Here is a 19600-nt window from a genome sequence, read left to right as displayed (position 1 = left end):
GGCCGGCTCGGGCCATTCTTACGCTGGGAGAGAGCCCCACATCTGGTTGCCTGCCAATTGCTGTTTTATGAGGGGCTGAAAAATTCTTACTTAATCCTTTCTTAGAAGAATAATGTGTTAGAGTTGCTGTCTAAATGAAGGCTGCAAGGGAAATAAAGGTCATGTGTAAAAGAAGCAGTTGTCAGAATTCCTCAAGCTGTTATTTGAAGGTGGTCTAATGATTTTATTACTTTTTATAATCCCTCAAGACTTCTAATGCATGTGTATACATAATAATATCCACATACAGATCTACATTTTTTTTCTTTTACATGAATGGGGTAATTGCTTTTCAGCTTGCACATATTGATCTGGAATTGTCTTTTTTTTTTTTTTTTTAAAGCTCAAGTGTTGGCAAACTGGCCTGCGGGCCAGATCCAGCCCCACGTTTGTTTTTGTAAAAAAAAAAAAAATTTTTTTTTGTTGGAACACAGCTAGCTTTTTCATTTATTTATTGTCTACGGCTTTTGTAGTGTGGTGGTGGAATTGAATAGTTGTAGCAGAGACTGTGGCTCACAAAGACTAAAATATACACTGTCTGGCCCTTTATAGAAAAAGTGTGCTGCTCCCTGTTCTAATTTAATTTGCATTAAGATCTTTCTGTCAGTATACCCAGATCGACACTGTTTTCTTTAACTTCAGCATAGTGTGCGGGAATAATGTGGTCGATTTTGGGTGGCTTCCAGCTTTTTGCTATTATAAACAATGCGTGTTTCTATATTTGACTTTTTGTGTACACATGCAAGGGTTTCCTGAGACAGATACCTGGAAGGGGAGCTGCTGGGTAGAAGGATATATCTATTTTAGATTTGGAGAGAGATAAATTGCCCTCCAAGAAGGGTATACCAATTTACTTATTTGTCAACAGTGGATGAAAGCACCAATTTGCTTGAATTAAAAAAATAGTACTCTCAACGTCTGGATTTTGGAAGTCCTTTCCAGGAAGGCACACTGGATTCTTTTTTAAGAAAATATTATTTATTTATTTATTTATTTATTTATTTATTTATTTATTTGAGACACAGAGAGAGAGGCAGAGACACAGGCAGAGGGAGAAGCAGGCTCCCTGTGGGGAGCCGGATGAGGGACTCCATCCCGGGACTCCAGGATCATGCTCTGGGCCAAAGGCAGGTGCTCAACTGCTGAGCCACCCAGGGGCCCCGGCACACTTGATTCTTATAAGGAGTTCTGACCCTGAAGGCTCTGTTTCAGCAATATGCAGTGCAGTGGTGGTGAGGACAGGCTAATGGTGTGAAGGTGGTGGTGGGGGTATGGGGGTGGCAGTGGGGGTGGGAGGGGTGTTCAGTGGACTTGGAGAGGAAGTGCCACTGCAGCTATATGTCTGTGCAATGGAAGAAAATCCATTCTTTCTTTTTTGAGATTTATTTTATTTCTGAAGGAGAGAGCGAGAGAGCGAGAGAGTGCATGGACGTTTGCATATGAGCAGGGCAAGGGGCAGAGGGAGAGGGAGAGACAATCTCAAGCAGTCTCCCTGCTGAGCAGGGAGCCAGACACAAGGCTCCATCCCAGGACCCTGAGATCATGACCCAATCTGAAACCAAGATTTGGATGCTTAACCAACTGAGCCACCCGGATGCCCCAAGAAAATCCATCCTTGGTGAAGGCTGTCACCACAGAAGTGCTCTTCCTACCAGGTGAGCAGGATATGCCCTCTCCCTACTGTCCCTGGGTGGGCAAAATGCACCTCAAAGGAGAAGAAGATGGGAGATGGTCACTGTCAGGGAGCTCAGGGCACCAAGGCTGGAGCAGGACACAGAAACTACACACACTGGTGCTGCTCCCTGGTCAGGGGGTGCAGCGGGGAGATCATCTGCACACACCTGCAGCGGAAAGCTCCGAGAGGGTGAACTCCTTTGAAATACTGTACAGCAACAACAATGACAGTAACATGTATCAGTTGCTCATTGTGTTCGGGCAATGTTCTAAGCATTATGTGAGGATGTGTCTACCCGCCACACAATTCTGTTATTATCATTTCCCTTTCCTAGATGGAGAAAATAACATTGAGAGCAAGTGGTAAGTAAAATATTCGACAGGCACTAAGAGGTAGAGCCAGGACGTGGACTCTAGACACACTGACTCCCAGCCCAGGCTCCAAAGTAAACCACTTCGAGATATTAGCAACAACCAGCTGTGGGTCCTTGGCCAGTTTCTTAACCTCTCTGTGGCTGCCTTTGCCTGCTACAAAATAGATAAAACATTCCTCACTGGGAACTGGACTGTGATTTCTCCTAATTCATCTACTTCAGTCTGAGAGTCATAGATGTGGAAACTGAGGATTTTTTATATATAGTAATAGGGGCTGTGTGTGTGTGTGCCACACACCGGCAGGGTGACAGATGGGACCAGGAAAAGAGCTTAGCATAATCTTTTTTTAAAAAAAGATTTTATTTATTTATTCATGAGAGACACAGAGAGAGAGAGGCAGAGACACAGGCAGAGGGAGGAGCAGGCTCCCTGCAGGGAGCCCGATGTGGGACTTGATCCCAGGACTCAGGACCTGAGCCGAAGGTAGATGCTCGACCGCTGAGCCACAGGTGCCCCGAGCGTAGCATAATCTGATGGTCACCAGAAGACTTCAGTCAGGCAAGGACAGAGATCATGCTCCTAGCAGCCTGGGCTAATGAGCTTCACTGTTTTCCTGAGAGGAAGAACCAGCAGGTCACCCAAGAGCCCCAGGGGTGGCCATTCATACAGGACGCTCTATCATTATGGTTAAGGTAACTCTCCAGCCACCCCTCATTCCAGATGGTGCGTGTTCAGCCACTTTCAGCAAATCCACCTATTGCCCTCCTAAAGTTGTGGGCTGAATACTACCTCTGGGTAGGTTACAAAGGACTCGCCGGTTGGGAGAGACCTGCCTCACTGTTGCAGACAGGGTGCAGGTGCCCAGCGTGAGCCACCAGGGAAGCAGCAGCCCCGACCCGCATCAGAGTGTCCTGGGACATCGTCAACACGCTAGCCTGGTCCCACCCCGGGAATCTGGTTCCGTGGATCTGGGGGACGGGAGTGAGTGTGCACGGTGTGTACAGGTGGTGTGGGCTGGTGGATCCCACACGCACCGCTGAGAAGCGCTGGTGGACACGGGCGCCTACCCGGCCCAGCTTCCTGCTGGTTTAATTCCTAGTCTTGAAAAGAGGTGCAATTTGAATGTTAAGACATAAATATTTGCCATATATTGTTCTTCATCACTTGGATTGTACCTGCAAATGGCTCTCCCCGAGAACCCCCTCGAGGCCCTTTAAAGGAGGGAGTCGGTTCTTTAAATTCTCAGAGGGCGAATAGGTGGGTGGGCAGGAGAGGATTCAGTTGTGACATGTCACGGGCGAGTCATTTAAGGAATGTGGGGACATCATTTTGACATTTCAAGCACTGATAACATTTAAAACCAAGGCAGGATAACGACTTTTATTAATTACCCGCGTCTCCTCCCGCCCTTCTGTCCTCCGCCCCCCACCAGCTGTTAAGCATTTGAGAAAGTGGTAAATGAACACGATTATAAGCAATTATGAGTTTTTCTTTTTTCAGAGACAGATGGAATCAAGGTTTCTATTTTAAGAGGTTTTCAAATTTAGGTTATGTCTACACAATGCCACATTATTACAAGGGGGCCATATGTTTTCTCTCAGTGCCATTGGAATTTCATCACAGGACGCGCCTGGATCGGTGGTCAGGGGGACGTACTGTATAGCAAGTTCATGATGTTTCTACTAAGGCAGGCTACTTCAAACCCATCCTTCCACTTTTGCTTCCATGATTTTTTTTTTTTTTCCATTTATACACACATTCCTCCTTTCCGCTGGCATGAATTCTGGGCCAGTTTGGTGCCGGGCCATCAGGATGCAGGGATGAAAATGGTATGATGTTACACTCTCAGTGAGCTCATTGTTGACTTTCTGTGCTGATCTGGGTGGATTAGGCTTAATAGAATGACACTTCCAAGTCTCTCGCATTTCTCTGTCCATCTAAAACCCTGCGAGGAATTATTAATTAGCCTTTAGTGTTACTTTAAGCTTGTAGACAATCATAGGACAATCAATATCTTTGAGAGATTACCACAGTCAGCCAGTTAAGTCAGGACTAGGGCCCCTGTTCCACAGGCATTTGGCTTGAGCTCTGGTAGTTGGATATCTAAAGTCCCTAAGGGAATTTTGGATCGACTGTCTTCTGATTCCTTGATGTAGGGGTTCTCAAGCATTAGTGTGCATCAGCATTACCTGGAAGGCTTTAACATGAATTGCTTGTTCCCTACCCCAGCCTTTCTGATTCAGTAGGTCTCGCATGAGGCCTGAGAATGTGCATTTCTTTCTTTCTTTTTTATTTTTTTAAGAGAGGGAGTGTGTGTGTGCATGCGTGTGCAAGTAGGGGAGGAGGAGCAGAGGGAGAGAGAGAGAATCTCAGGCAGGCTCCAAACCCAGCATGGAGCCTGACTCGAGGCTCAATCTCACAACCCTGAGATGATCACCTGAGCCAAATCAAGAGTCCAAGGCTTAACAGACTGAGCCACCCAGGTGCCCAGAGAATGTGCATTTCAAACAAGTTCCCAGGGATTGCTGCTGTTGGTCTGGGGACCACACTTTGAGAACCACCGCCTTGGGTGTTTTAGTATGGGTGTGGGTTCTTTATTGATAGGAATGAAGATGCCACTCAGTAAATAAAAGCTTGCAGGTACTGAGCACTGAGGAGGTGCTTGGGCAGTGCTGGGTATTTCTAGGTAAAAGGAGAGACCGGCAGACCACGGCAGACTATGACAAGTCCAGTTCCTAAGTGAGACGGTGTGGCCGCCCATGGCCGGCCCCTGGGTGCTCCCCCTGCGGAGGGCTGCATGAGGGCCAAATGCTCCAAAGGGCCGGGGTCAGGCTGCTGTCCTGTGCTGCACAGCTTAGCACACGGCCTAACTGCGCCCTTCATGATCTTGCCATACGATCTTGGGAAATGCAGCTGCTTTTCATACAAGGACTCTTCTTCCAGGAGAATGATTCCTCACCCCAAATACGCCACACAGATGAGAAGTGGTATTTTGGTGCTGCAGTTCGGGCAGACACAGGCTCAGCAATTGGCTTGACAGCAGAGTTTCTAGCCAGAGAATATCAGTTTAAATTTGTGCCATTGTGAGTGAATTCAAACTGCTTTGTGAGTGTGTACATGACTGGCAAGAGGGAAGAAAAGGCAAGATTTTCTGCCTCTCTTTAGTTTCTGGAATCCACGAGTAGCCTCCTCGTGCTTTGAAGCTCTCAGTGCCCTTTCCAAACCTACAGACGCTGTGTCTTCTACAGATTTGCCTTCCACATGAAGTCAGCCAACCCAGTCTCTACCACCTTCCGAAGGGTGACCCTTCTCTGCCCTCCTCCACCACCCATCGCCTCCTTCCGTTGCATCCTGTTCTATGTACACACTTCCAAACTGCCATTTGTTACTTAACTTATTTCCAGGGTTTAGTTGATATGTTTCAGTATCTTCAAAGTCAAAAAAAAATTCCCCATCAAATCAATGAAAATATTTTCCCAGTTGGTGGCTTTTTCCCTCAGCATTCCGGTTTCCGGAATGAACGAGGGTCTTAAAGAAGGAGGGGGCAATTGCCACAGAGAAGGTGGGGAGGCATGTGAAGAACTCTGTCGAGTGCACCATTTGCCATGGGTTGTTGCAGCTAAATAGGCTGCTCTTCAACCAGAGTATAGGATAAAATAGGAAGCAGCAAAGACATAGGAAAGTGGGCTTGCATCCTTCATCTTTTCCTTTGGGAGGCCATGGAAAGTGTCACTAAAGGACACTGGAGCAGCCAGGAGGAAGCTCCTTCTTGGCCAAGACCAGGGATCGTCAGTGGAGTATTAGCGCTGTGCACTTCCCGCCAGCCACGGCTTATGCAAAGTGGCAACCTCATCTGCTAGTGGCCTTGGAAATTCTACTGTCCCCATTCATTTTGATTCGGGGAAGGCTCACTGCAGAAGGTCCTCAAGGGGATTTGGTTCATGGTGGAGCAATACAGATGACATACTCGTTCGACTGTGAGCCAGAGCGGCAGCCCCGGATCGATGGTTCCTGTGACAGAAGTCACCTGGAGTGAGCCTGACCAACTCCATGGCTGGCACATGACTACTGTCCTTTTTACACAGGCAGCTCTGGCTTCCAACTTGGCAGATGTCTAATGTCTTCGAATGAGCCTTAATGAAATGCCCAGCAGGTGCCACTAATGATTTTGACCCTAAGAAAGAGACGTGATAGTTGGATGGTGGAGATTTAAAAACAATAATCATAAAGCAAATATTTCTAGACTTTTCTCTGCATGCCAGTTTGACTGGAGCCCAAGGTTCTTGTTGGCTGTGATGTGGCTTGGCCAGGACAGGAGAGGTGCTTGCAAAACAGGTTGCAGTAGCAGTTCTAAGGGGCCTCTGCTCCACCAACTGGCTGCTTTTTGCCCCTTCCCCATCTGCTCAGTGCCCAGAAAGGTAATGACATTATTGTACAGAGCTTTGGCATATGCGGCTGTAATGTCGTGGTTGCGTAAGATATGCATGTAGGAAGATGCCTGGATATCGTCGTATTTTAAGGTGCTTGGAGTTTTAAAAATTCTTTTTTTTTTTTTTTTTTTTGTAGCAAAGGTAGCATTTTAAGCTAATGAGCTTGTTCCCTTTATCTTGTCCTGCTCTGAGTTAAATTGGATCTGTTTATAAAATGTGGACTCTTAATTGATATTCTTAAAAGGCCATTTTGCTAGGAAGGGCCTAGTTTCAGTAATGACTTTTTTCTTAATTAATAGGAAGCAAAGCAGCTACTTGACTCCCTCCAAGGAGGCAGGGAGAAGTCTGACCTCTTTAGGGACCTAAGCCAACTCGCAGGGCTTTAAGAGCAGAGGAACAGCCCAGGGTTTGTAGTTAGACAGACGTGGCAAGGGATCCTGCCTCTACTGCTTATATTATAGTGATGAGCAAGATACTGCCCACCAGGTCATAATTTCCTCATTTTTAAAGCAGGAACAATAACTGACCCCTGCCTTACTGGGAGCTGCAGGGATGGGAGTTCATGTTGTAAAGCACCTGGCATGGTGCATTGCACATAGCAAGTATTAAGTAGGTGGTGGCCATTGCTAATTAGGTACGGCTTCTTGGGGGCCAGCCTTTGGGGAGGATGATATGCTTCCTAGAACAAGGAACTGTGCACCAGGCAACCAGCATGGACACACCTGGGGGCAAGGTTGGGAACAACACATGACTGGGTATTGGGAGGCAGTTGTCCAGGCATCTCTCAGACTATTCAAGCATGTTTCAACAGCGAACTAGCCTTGGAAGCCAGGGATGACGAGGCTTGGAGAGATGCCTCCTTCTCTGCAGACGTTCCAGGATAGTAAATTCCCCTGGCATTCCCTAGAGAGACTTGCTTACATTCCAAGTAAAAAAAAAAAGATGTCTCTGTGTAGAGGAGCATGGACCATCATCAGCCACGCTAGGATTAGAGTTTCCTCATTTGGGGGTTCTTCTCCTGTGATACACCCCGCTGCAGGAGTCGGCACTGTCTGCCCCTCATCATGTCACCTGGGCAGGGGGTTTGAGTTTAGGAAATCGGTTCAGGATATTGATCTGGCTGCTGCGTTTGCTGTGATAAAATCATTGGTCTTTGTCTCTGCCCTGGAGGTCCTGGGTCATCTGTTAGTGTCTCTACATAAAATGAGGACAGCTCACTTGTCAGCTTGCAAGCAGGGAGAAATCTTAGGTCCTTCACAGTGTCTGATTTATAACACTTGAACATTTGATTCTGGGTCTTTGAAAAACACATACTTTTCCCTAATATATATAGATATAGATATAGATATAGATATAGATATAGATATATAGTACCTGTCTATCTGTCTATCATCTATCTATCATCTATCTATCACCTGTGTATCCAGGTGGATGGGTAGATGGGTGGATGGGCAGACAGATAGAGCCTCATCTAGCATGATGCCTCGTATATACTTGGTTCTCAAAAAATGATGATGATTTGATAGTTATTGTAACCACTGAAACTTGCGCGTGGCACTTATATGTGCACACAGGGATGAGATGACCCCCAAAGAGGGGAATGGTGCTTGGGAGGCACCGGGGGATGGGAGATGGGCCTGACAGTGCACCCCCAGTAGGCACACAGGACAATGGGGAGAAGCCTAAGGCAGCCTTTTTCACATTCCAGCTGGGTGGGTGATCATGACAACGTGCGGTGGAGAAATGAGAGAGCAGGGTGGGCGGAGGTGGGGAAGGATGGCTTCCTGGAGGAGTTCTCGGGCTTGGAGGAGGCGGAAGAGGAGAGAGCATTTGAGGCTTCGAAGAAGCACTGGACAAAAGATCAGAGGAAGGCATAAGCATGAACGTGCTTGCCTTTCTTTCAAACACGAATTCTGTTAGTTGCCAAATGCTGCATGTTTCTTTCTCGAGTGCTGCTCGTCTCTTGCACATGCTCCCCTTCCTAACAGTGGGCTCCCCCCGCCCCGGCATTGGCACCTTCACCAGGACTGCTGTGATTGTCCTGGGGCTGTCCTCCCGTCCGTGTCCTGTTCCTCATCCAGTGTCCCCAGAGCCAAGGAGGCAAATCTCCCTTTTCTTACCCTATATCTGGGGTTTCCCCCACATAGCTTCATGGGCTGACTCCGGCAGGGCCCTGAGACCTCATCTTTCCCTAGCCCACACTTACGACGGCTGCTCCTGCACCTCGAAAGGGGGTAACGGCTCTTCTAACATCCATGTGGTTTCTTGTTTCTACGACTTCACTCCCTTTGCGTGGATGCTGCTCTCTTCCTATTTGACGACGAGCCAGTGCCCTCCCCTGCCCCCAGTTCCTGACCTGCACGTCCTGCGCTTCCTGTGTGTGCGAGTCCTGGTTCTCCTGATGGTGAGCTCTCTGAAGAAAGGGGTCGTGTCTCACTTGACTTTGCTGCCTGTGTTGGGGACTGCACCTGGCCCACTACAGGTGCACACACACAACTGTTTATATGAGACCAGCCTGGCTGCAGAAGGAAGAGGCTTTTGGGGGATGCTGGATCTAGAGTGGATGTGCTAGAGGGAAGGAGGGGAAGCTGCTGGAGGGTTAGAGAACCAGAGAGAGGAGTCTAAATTGGATCTGAAGAAGAGGGACCACGAGATGTTATCTTTCCACCTTGAAAGATGGCAAAATGGCAGCATAACCTTCTCTTTCATTTGAGTTAGTGGCTTAGAAGGACAATCTCCTGGTTCCTAACATAGGTGGAGAATCAAAATAAACACCCTTGCTCACACCTGCTCACCTCCAGCTCTGTCTGCGTCTCCCCTTATCAATGTTGGCTGCTGTATTGTATGCAGGTGCGGCTGTTTGCTGGAGCTGCAACCTGTGACCCTGTGGGCAGGTAGGACTTCTTCCCAGGGGGTGGTCATTTGGGGTCCTCCAAAGTAGCTCCTTGGAAAAGAAGCCAAAACTGAACTGTAGGCAGGAAACCCCCTTCTCCAAAAGCACCTGTCACTCTGGTTTGGGTTTGGAGGAGAGGAGTGAGAAAAAGTATGGGCTTCTTAGTGATGCCAACACGGCGCCCACCACAAGGCTACAAGGCAGGACCAGGAGGGCATTGCTTCTGGAAGGGGGTGGGGCTACAAGCAAAAAATGAGGTTGTCACATTTGGTAATCTGCACTATTTTCAAAGAATTCATTTTCTTCCCCCTTACCCTCGACATTTGAATTGAGTCTTGTCCGAATGCATTGGCACCTGAGGGTAAGGTTGCACATCACATTTGGGTCCAAGTAATAAAAGCATTTGTCCCTGTCCCCGAGTCCGGGGGGAGGCAGCCCTAGAGGGAGAAAGGTGGGCTGAGGTGTCCAAACCCCTCACCATATGGGATGGGCCTCCCCCAATAGCTGCCTCTGGAGTACTGGTTTTCCCTTACCCAGAAGGGCTAACATTGTGTTTCGGGTCCTCTTGAAGTAGAAACAGATCTCAATTGCTCTTTTTCTGGTCTTCAACCATACACTGCTCATAAGAGTCACTTCATCCCCCTGTCTGTTATGAATATTTGAATATAAGGCTGCCTCTTTGGCTGGATTGTAAATTCCTTGAAGACAGGGACATGTCTTTATTTTTTTCTGTCCCACTATCTTTGCTTATTTTAATTTTAATTTTATTTACTTATTTTTAAAAAAGATTTTATTTATTTGAGAGAGAGCAAGCGAGTGAGCATGAGCAGAGGTGATGGGCAGAGGGAGAAGGAGAAGCGGACTCCCCACTGAGCAGCGAGCCAAATGTGGGGCTCGATCCCAGGACCCCGAGATCATGACCTGAGCCGAAGGCAGACGCTTAACCGACTGAGCCACCTGGGCATCCCTCTTTACTTATTTTTAAATATTGAAGTTTAGCAGACACAGTATTATACTAGTTTTAGGAAGAGTACATCCTTTTATCTTTTCAAAGTCCAATAAAAGTTGGACTAAATGTAAGAATGAGTGCTGGGTGACCAGGGGCAGCCCAATTCCCTCGAAGCACCTCACTCCCCCTCTTTTCTGCACCTGCCCGTTGAAACATTTCACCTATATCTTGACTGCAGCCAAGTGGAACATTCTCTTGACAGAATGGGATTGCCTGTGGCAATTTCCTCAATGCAACGTTCAGGATTACTTCAAGTTTTCACATTTTATGAGGTCCCCCCTCTTCCAAAATTGCTTTTCTCTGGCTTTTGCTAATGGTCCCTTACCTTGATGCCAGAGAGAGAACCTCAGCGGATGAAAATGGAAGTTCAGCAAAGGTTGCCTCTAAGTGAACTCCAATGCTGGGTGCGGGAGGACGGCGTGACAGGACATTTTCCCTTAGATTGGTAGGGGCGTCAAAATACCTCGTGAGTTTCTTGCCACTTAATTGAAACATATTCATTGTGCCCCCAACATGAAATAAAATCTTTTAAAGGTCTCTGCCAAATGAAAGATTTATAAGCTGGTTGGCTATTAATTCATTCACCGAACATGAGTGTCTGTCTCCTTTAGTCGAAGAGCAAATTAAGGACTGGGTTGTATGTCCCATTCATCTCCACCTGTCTGGCACCTTCCCAAGAATTTTTATCGTCTCCAAGTAGTAGATGCTCAATAAAGGTTCACCTGGTGTTGAATGATGCATCTTTTCCACCTGGGATCTCTTCTGTTCTGCAGCATCAGGACCCTAGCAACAACCGCATCTCCATGGCAACAACTCTAGGTAATAAGGAGGATAATACAATACTTGCAAATCCCAGGCCCCTGAAGACAGAATGTGACTGTTTGGAACTGGAGCAATGGAACATTAGATAAAAGAAGTATTATGGAGGGGAGAATTAGGGGAGGCCCCAGGTTAATGCTTAATCCCTGCATAGCCCGCTGCCCGCTATCTCTGTAAATCAAGAACGCTGAATGTCAGGGGCTTTATTTACCCACTCCCAGAGGTCCACACCAGCGGTTTAACTGAATACAGCTTCTAAAATATTAGGACCTATTATTAGAGTTATTCAAGCCTTTTTGTTGTCATTTTGTCCTGGCATTTCACAGGAGCTGTGCTATTTAATCTCCAAACTGTCTCTGGCTCTCTCTTGCTGTGCAGTCAGGATTTAAATATAAGGGGGGTGGGGGTGGGGGGGTTTGCACAAAACAGATGGCGGCCTGGCTGCTGGGATCTGTAGATGGTGCCTCTGACAACCTCCTTTTTCCCCAGAGTTCCACTTTCGGGGAGTGCAGAGCTGAGAATTCTCTTATTGATCTTGAAACTGAAAGAGTTAGTTCCCAGTCACTGCAATTGACAAAGGCTTTTGCAGCTCATTAACCGCCAGATTATGTGGCACAATTCATTAAAATTCTGTTTCATTGACTGCATTTGTAAATAGGCTTGGGGAAGTTTATCACTTTTCGCCTCTTGCAGAGCTTTCCTTCAACGAGTGCATTTTTCTTCTTCTTCTTCTTCCTGATAGAAAAAGTCTGAAATAATTTGCCACAAGATGTGTTATCATTTAAATGCAAACTCAAATGAAATACTGACTAGGAATCACAGGTTTTTCCATTTTTTCCCCCTCTTCCATTTGCTGCTATCTGATTATGTGGGTTACTTGAATAAATACATTTGCCTCGAGCCCTTGTTATATTAATTTTGTATATATTGTCGTACTTTTTAGCAGGCCTCTGCCCTGTAATTGCTCTCATTTGAATACGAGCAGAAAGGGAAAGATTAAAGGTAATTCCAAAAAAACCCCATCCTTTTCCTTTTATTAATGCCTAAGCATTGAAGAAGTTCTTCTTTGTAAGGCACCCATCTTAAGATGAACCCGGAGCACTGGACAAGGGTCAGGAAACCAGACTCTGGGCATCACTCTTCCCCCTCAGGTGTTCCGTGAGGCCATCTGCTTACCCTAGAGTAAGGTTTTTCCTGTGAAGGACCATGTAGTAAATATTTGTGGGCTCTCTGGTCTCTGTTTGCAACTACTCAGCTCTGCCCCTGTAGCCACAGACAATATGTAAGTGAGCATGGCCATGTTTCAAGAAACCTTTACCTATGGACATTGAAAATCATATAAAATTGTACATGATTTTCAAGTGTTATGAAATACTTTCTCTCCCAACCACTTAGAAATGTGAAAACCATTCATAGTTCATGGGCTGTATCAGCACAGGTGGCGGGTGGCATTCAGCCACTGACAGGCTGGCATTTGTTGACCCTTGGCCTAGAGCAGTGGTTCTTAACTGTGGTCCGTGGATGGGCAGCATCAGCATCTCCTAGGAACTGGTGAGCCGGGCTGATGGCCGGTCTTGATCCAAGAAGGAGGGGATGTAATGCCCTAAACAGCTTGTAGTGAGAACTTGCCACTGGAGAAATCCTAGCCACTGCAAGGGGGTTGGTGGGCAGGGGCATAGAGATTTATTGCTATGGATGTGGTTGTGTCAAGGAACAACACTTAGGTATCACATGGCGTCTACTGTTTGCTCATTTTCATCAGAGGCAGAACGGGGGATGTTCTTGTATCTCAGCATTTCCTGAGCATAACATCAGGTTGCCATGCCTTTTACGCAGAGTATCTGGGGGTGTTCTCTGCATGCTGGACAGAATGTCATATGAGAGCTGTCCCATCTTGCCAATTTAACACTCATGTGTCCCCATTCTGTCAACTCCTGGTGAACCTTAGGATGAGTAGCTTGCATGGTTAAATCAAACTTCTTCACAGTGGAGCCCAGCCACACCAAGTTTTAATAATGATGTAATCCTGCTTCGATGTGTCGCAGAGACAGTAACCACCCGATCACACCGAGATTTGCTAACGTGCCTGGAACTTCACATATATTAACTCAGAGTCTGAAAGTGGGACTCCGGGAACGGAAGGTGATGTTCATATTCTAATCCCGGAAATGAAGACTCCAGAGCTCACAGCTGAAGTTGTTTTTGCTAAAACTCTCACAGTTGGAAAGTGCCTGAGCCAATTTGCACATTCAGATTCATCAGAATTAAAAGTTTGTATGCATGTCTTTTTTTTTTCTTCTAGGGCTACTCCAGGTTTAGAAACTACTCATTTATTACATTTTCTAAGAAGCAAGCATGGGGGGGGGGGAGGGGATAAACTGCTTGAGGTATGAGTCTGCATTATGAAAGCTCCATTTCCCCCAGGAGTGTTCCAATTATGGTTTCGTTAGCCACAAGAGCTCCAGCCCAAGTGTCTGCTCCCTGTCCTGACTGGTAATGAACCAGCCCCATGACTTTCAAAGTTATGCAGGCCTGTGACTGCGGGTGATGGCCACTGGTGATGGATGCCATTCTGCTGTATTTCCTTTCTTTCTTTTTAAAGTTATTTATTCATTTAAAAGATTTATTTATTTATTTATTTATTTATTTATTTATTTATTTATTTATGATAGAGAGAGAGAGAGACAGAGAGAGGCAGAGACACAGGAGGAGGGAGAAGCAGGCTCCATGCCGGGAGCCTGGCATGGGACTCGATCCCGGGACTCCAAGATTGCGTCCTGGGCCAAAGGCAGGTGCTAAACTGCTGAGCCACCCAGGGATTCCCTGTTTTTTTATTTATTTATTTATTTATTTATTTATTTATTTATTTGCGCTCGAGAGAGCAAGCATACACGAGTGTGGGGAGTGGTAGAGGGAGAAGGAGAGGCAGAGAATTCCAAGCAGACTCCGCTGGGTGTGGAGTCCGATGCCAGGCTCGATCTCACCTTCCTGAGACTTTGACCTGAGCAGAAACCAATAGTTGGGACGCTGAAAGGACTGAGCCATACGGGCACCCCAGTGCTGCATTTCTTTCCTACTTCCTTTCTTTTTTTAAAGATTTTACTGACTTATTTGAGAGAGTATGAGTGGGGGAGAGGAGAGAGTAAGAGGGAGAAGCAGATTCTGCTGAGCAGGGAGCTTGATGCAGGACTCGATCCCAGGACCCTGAGATCATGACCTGAGCTGAAAGCAGACCCTTAACTGACTCAGCCACCCAGGAACCCCCTGCTATATTTCCGTAGCATGCCTGAAACTGGACCTTTACTCATCATGGGCTTCATTTCTGTGACTTTTCTGTGTGCCGGAGGGGTTCTAATTGCATGACATTATTGGATGTAAGTTTTCCTTTTTTACACTTAGACTTTGCATCTGGAATTATCTTTTCAACGCTTGAGACTAAACACTTGCACGAAAGGTGGCCTTGCAGTATTTCTTCTTTTCCTCTTGTAAGTGTGGACGGAACCCTGTGAGCCATGAGGTTTCTAGGCAGCAGCAGGAGGGCGCACTGGGAGCCAGTGGTGCGTCCTGAATCTTCTGCATTTAGATGTGGTGCGAGAGTTCACTTCCCCCTAAATTCACCTCCTCTCCTTTCCCTTGTTTGTCAGGAAGTCTAGGACTGGAGGTTGAAGCTGATTGCCTCCGGACAGGGAGGAGTAACCACCGTCTGGAACAACAAGGCCAGTTTTTAGCTTCAGTTCCAAACTAAAAAATTTAAAATCTTGAAAACCAAGCTTATAAGAGAGAAAAGAAGTTTGGCTGGCTTTCCTTTAATTCTGTTTCCTTGTCTCTAATTAATCACCCCTCCCCATTTTTTTTTTTTTTTTTTTGGCCCAGAGTAAAGCTACCTTACCCAGACTCTTCTGTAGCCTGGTGAAGATGTTACAAAGTCACAAAGTCAGACCAATGGTGCCAAAGCAAGAATGAGGTGGCCGCTGCTGGGAACTTCCCATAAAACCTGGTTGGCGTGACCTTTACGCCCATCTGCCTTGTTATGTGGGTGCTGCCTCCCAGACCACAGTGGAGCAGGGGTGATGGAGAGATTCGGAAGGGAGGCTGGTCCCCAGAGCTCCTTAGGGCAGAGCTGCCTGACTAGCTGGGGAGGGCAGAGCCTTGGCCCCCTGACCACTGCCCTTGGTGTTCTCCCATGAGTATGTTATATTGCATTGCAAAACGGATTTTGCAGATATAATTAAGGTTACTAATCAGTTGATCTTAAGCTAGGAAGAGTATCCTGGATTGACCAAGTGGACCAAGTCTACATTGTGTGAGCCCTTGAGAGGAAAGGTCTTCCTCCAGCTGGCAGGAGCGGGGAGGTCAGAGATTCAAAGTGTGAGAAGAATTTGACTTATGGCTGTTGCCTTGGAGATGGAGGTCCAGGTGCCAGGGCAGCAAGGATTTCAGCTCTAGGAATGCAACAAACTGAGTTCTGTCGACAGCCTGGATGAACTTAGAAGTGGATTCTTCGTGGGGGCCTCCAGGTAGGAGCCCAGCTCAGCCAACACCTGGATTTCAGGTCTGAGAGGGTCTACGCAGAGAACGCCTCTGAGCCCTCTGTGCCTGGATGTCTGATCTACCGATACTGTGAGATGTGACTTTACGTTTGTTTAAAGCTGTTACATTTGTGCTGGTTTGTTATGCAGCAACAGAAAATTGATATGGTAACCTTTATGTGTGTGAAAAAAATCTTGTTATTTGGATCTTTTATCCTTTGCAGCCAAATTTAATCATAACAAAGGCACGTATCAAGAATACAAAGGTGAGCTGTTGACCCTAGAGACACTGGTGGAGCAGGGAAGAATGTTCCCGTACAAGGGAATGAGTGTGAAGAGACAGTGGAGGGCAAGAATGTAATGTCAAGTGTTCTTTATGGGCCCCATCCTTTGGTGGGAGAAGGCAGATGAACAGAGGCTTCCAGAAAGGTTTGAGTGAGTCCCAGAGCAGATTTGTCCTTGCTTCCTTAAGAATGTCATAAAAAAAGACGTTGTGCTTTTCAGAAGAAAACTGGGGAGTTGCCACTTCTCACATGGCACTGGAAAAAAAAAAAAGAAAAAAATGCTTGGAGGTGGGTGTGAGGTGTGACTCCCAAGTTCTCAGGGTCTTTGGTAAGCAGTCCCTTGATGGTGAGAATCCAAGGGGAGTGACACCAGGCTCGGGTTCTCAGGCAGCTCCAGCAAGAGGGCTGAGTTATGGGAAGAACCATAGCCTCAGGCACCCACCTTCGCAGAGATCCTGCAGGCAACCCTCCCATAGCACCAGGACCCTGACTTTCCCAGCACCCACAGCCATTTGGGCAAGTAAGAAGGACAGGGGGATATTGTTGAAGAGAGGAGACGTTTAGGAAGGCTAATTGCCCAAATAATTTTGATTGACAATATTGAACATTTACAGGTATCTAGCAATCAATGAGTTTAAGAGCAAGGTAGGCTGAGACATAGGTAACAGTGATGGTGAGAATTTTTTTAAAAAAGATTTATTGATTTGGGGGAGAGAGAATGAGTGTGCACTCGAGTAGTGGGGAGGGGGAGAGGGGGAGAGAGAGAAAGAATCCCAAGCAAATTCCCTGCTGAGCATGAAGCCCAACTTGGGGCTCGATTCCATGACCCTGAGATCATGACCTGAGCCAAAATCAAGAGTCGGATGCTTAGCCAACTGAGCCACCCAGGCACCCCTGTTTTTTAATCGTGGCTCATATTGTATAGCTTTCCAGCCTGTCATGTGCACATTTATTTTTTCCATGTTTTTGGGATCCCCCCACCATTTTCATTCTTTTCAAGGACTTTTTTCTTATTGAAGACAAAACAAAACTCAATTCTGTTATCACTCTGCTGAGTTAATTTGTTTGTTTTTTTCCTTTTAAACTGAGTTACTTTCTTTCTTTTAAAATTGTACACCGCATCAGTCACAGGAAATAACATATAGCGTCACAAAATAACACACAGTATTTGCAGCATAAGGATTTGTAATAGAACAAACTTCCTTCCTGAATTTTGTGTTATTTCCTTGTTTGTCTTTATTATGCCCTCACATCCATATGCATTCCTCAACAATGTAGTATGTAGTGTTAGCTGCTTCTGACTTAATATTGACTGAATCCTATAGTTCACGGGGCCCGTCTTTCATTCAACCTGTGCTTTGATCCATCCGTGTTGGTGTATGCACCTGTATTGATTTGTGTTGCTATATTGTATTCTACTGCATGAATATGTGAACACTTATTTATCTGTTCTACCAAAGAGGGCCAATTAGGTTGTTTCTTGTGTTTTTGCTATTGAGAAAAGCATTGCTGTGAACACTCGCAGCATTTCCTGGTACATGTTAACAAACGTTTCTCTAGGGTGAAACTAGGTCAGGTATTGCTGGGGCATGGGATATGGGCATGTCCGTCTTGGCCAGGTCATGCTATGTGTTTTCCAACCCAAGGCTTGTTTAACCCTCTGTGGTACACATTCCTTTCTGTATGGGACTCACTGTATGGCTGGGGAGACCATGCAAGCCCTCAGGAAAGAGAATCCATACTGGGTAACCAGGAGCTACAGGATATATTTAAGGCATTAAACAGAAGCCCTCTGAATGTTTCTGCCGAGAAATCAGCCCATGGATTGACTGGGTCAGAAGGCTGCTGCTGGGCCTGGAGGTGGCTCTTTTCCATCATGGAAGAAACCTGGAAATAACACAGGAAGGCTGAGGAAGAAGAGGCATTATTATAACCGTCCCCCCATCACCCTCCTGGAGGGGCGTGGGAAGGAGTGAGCTTGGCACATCATCATCCCATTTTGATCTGCGGCAAAGTACCGGCTACACTCAAGCAAATGCAGACCTTAGGAAGAGCCGTGATGCCCTCTTTGGGGAATTTGTTTGGGCTTGTCATCCTCTGGCAGCAGTCCTGGTCAAATCTTCTGGCTTCTCTGCTCCTCTGTGTGCCTTGGTTCTCATGGGATTTCGCACCCCCTTTCAGGTTTGCTTTCCTTCTCATTGATTGTCTTCTTCATTCCCACTCTGCTACTGAAGCCAGTGAGAGGCACTTTCCCTTGATTTGGGGCCATAAGACTCACAGTCAAAGTCCCACTTTAAGTAGGAGATTAAGTGAGCTAAGGAACTGACTCCAGGGAGCTCAGTTCCTAGCAGGATTGGAGCTCTTGGTGGTGTGGCCCCCAATCCCATGTTCTTTCCTCTTCTCTGTGGATGGCAACCTCCACTGCACTCAGAGGCCAGGAAGATGGCATAAAGTCCCTCTGGTGAAGAGAAAGTGAGAATGGTAGGGACGCTGGTCTCTGATTAGAGAGGATGAGTCCTGCTTAAAGGAATTCAGAGTCCCAAATGCAAAGAAAAAAAAGAACTATACTGGCCAAAGGATACACCCCCGTCCAGGCCGAGCCAGCAGCCAGCCACTGCGTGATCTCTGCTCTACATTAGATGTTCTCTGTCTTCCTGGGACCACCATCGGCCTGCCCTAGAACCTTCCAGTCCTCTCAACTCTGTGTGTCTGGGTTATCCATTCAGCCTTATGTTCTCAGAGCCTCGTAGAGTGCCTGGTACATACAATGTGCTCCATAAGCGATTGCTGAAACTGCGTGTATGTTTGTAAGGGACTTTCTGTACGTTTTGGAACAAGATGGATGAAGAGTTCTAAAGAAGTTTGAATGGATGACTCTCTCTGAAGGCTGAAATCTTCACCATTTTCCACATTTACTTGGCCCTCTGTCCCTCTTCCCAACAAGGCCAGGGTTGGAGGAACCCCATTCTCCCTGGTTCTTCTGGCCTCCTCCACACAATCAATCCATAATATACACATCGTCTGGTAATCTTTTTTTTTGTACTTAATATATTAGGACCATCTTTCCATGTTAATAAAAGTATTTCCGTAACATCATGCTTTCAGTGTGTGCATAAAATTGTCTGTTGTATACATAGCTTATTGAACTTACAATCTTTCTTTGGCATTTAGGTTATTTCTAAATTTTTATTTAAAAAACCCAGTGTTGTAATGGGCATCCTTAAGGTTAAATATTTGTACCCATCCTTAATTAACTTCTTAGGACATATTCCTGGAGAAAGACTTACAGTCCGTATTTTCACTCTTTTGAAGCACAGTGCCCAGGGGCCTCCCGAGAGGGCTTATCGGTGCTCATTTCCTTAGTGGTGCATACCAGAGCCCAGTGTACACTCTTTGCGATGCGGAATACTGCTATTTTTTTTTTTTTTTAGAATACTGCTATTTTAAATATCTTTTTCACTTTTAAATGGAAGTACTGTCTCTTAGTGCTTTAATCTGCCTTTCTTTGGTGACTAGTAAAGTTGACTATATTTCATATGTTTGTATGT

Source organism: Vulpes lagopus, chromosome 24 (genome assembly GCF_018345385.1).
Source record: "Vulpes lagopus strain Blue_001 chromosome 24, ASM1834538v1, whole genome shotgun sequence".
Lineage (NCBI taxonomy): Eukaryota > Metazoa > Chordata > Mammalia > Carnivora > Canidae > Vulpes > Vulpes lagopus.
This window is presented reverse-complemented; position numbering follows the sequence as displayed.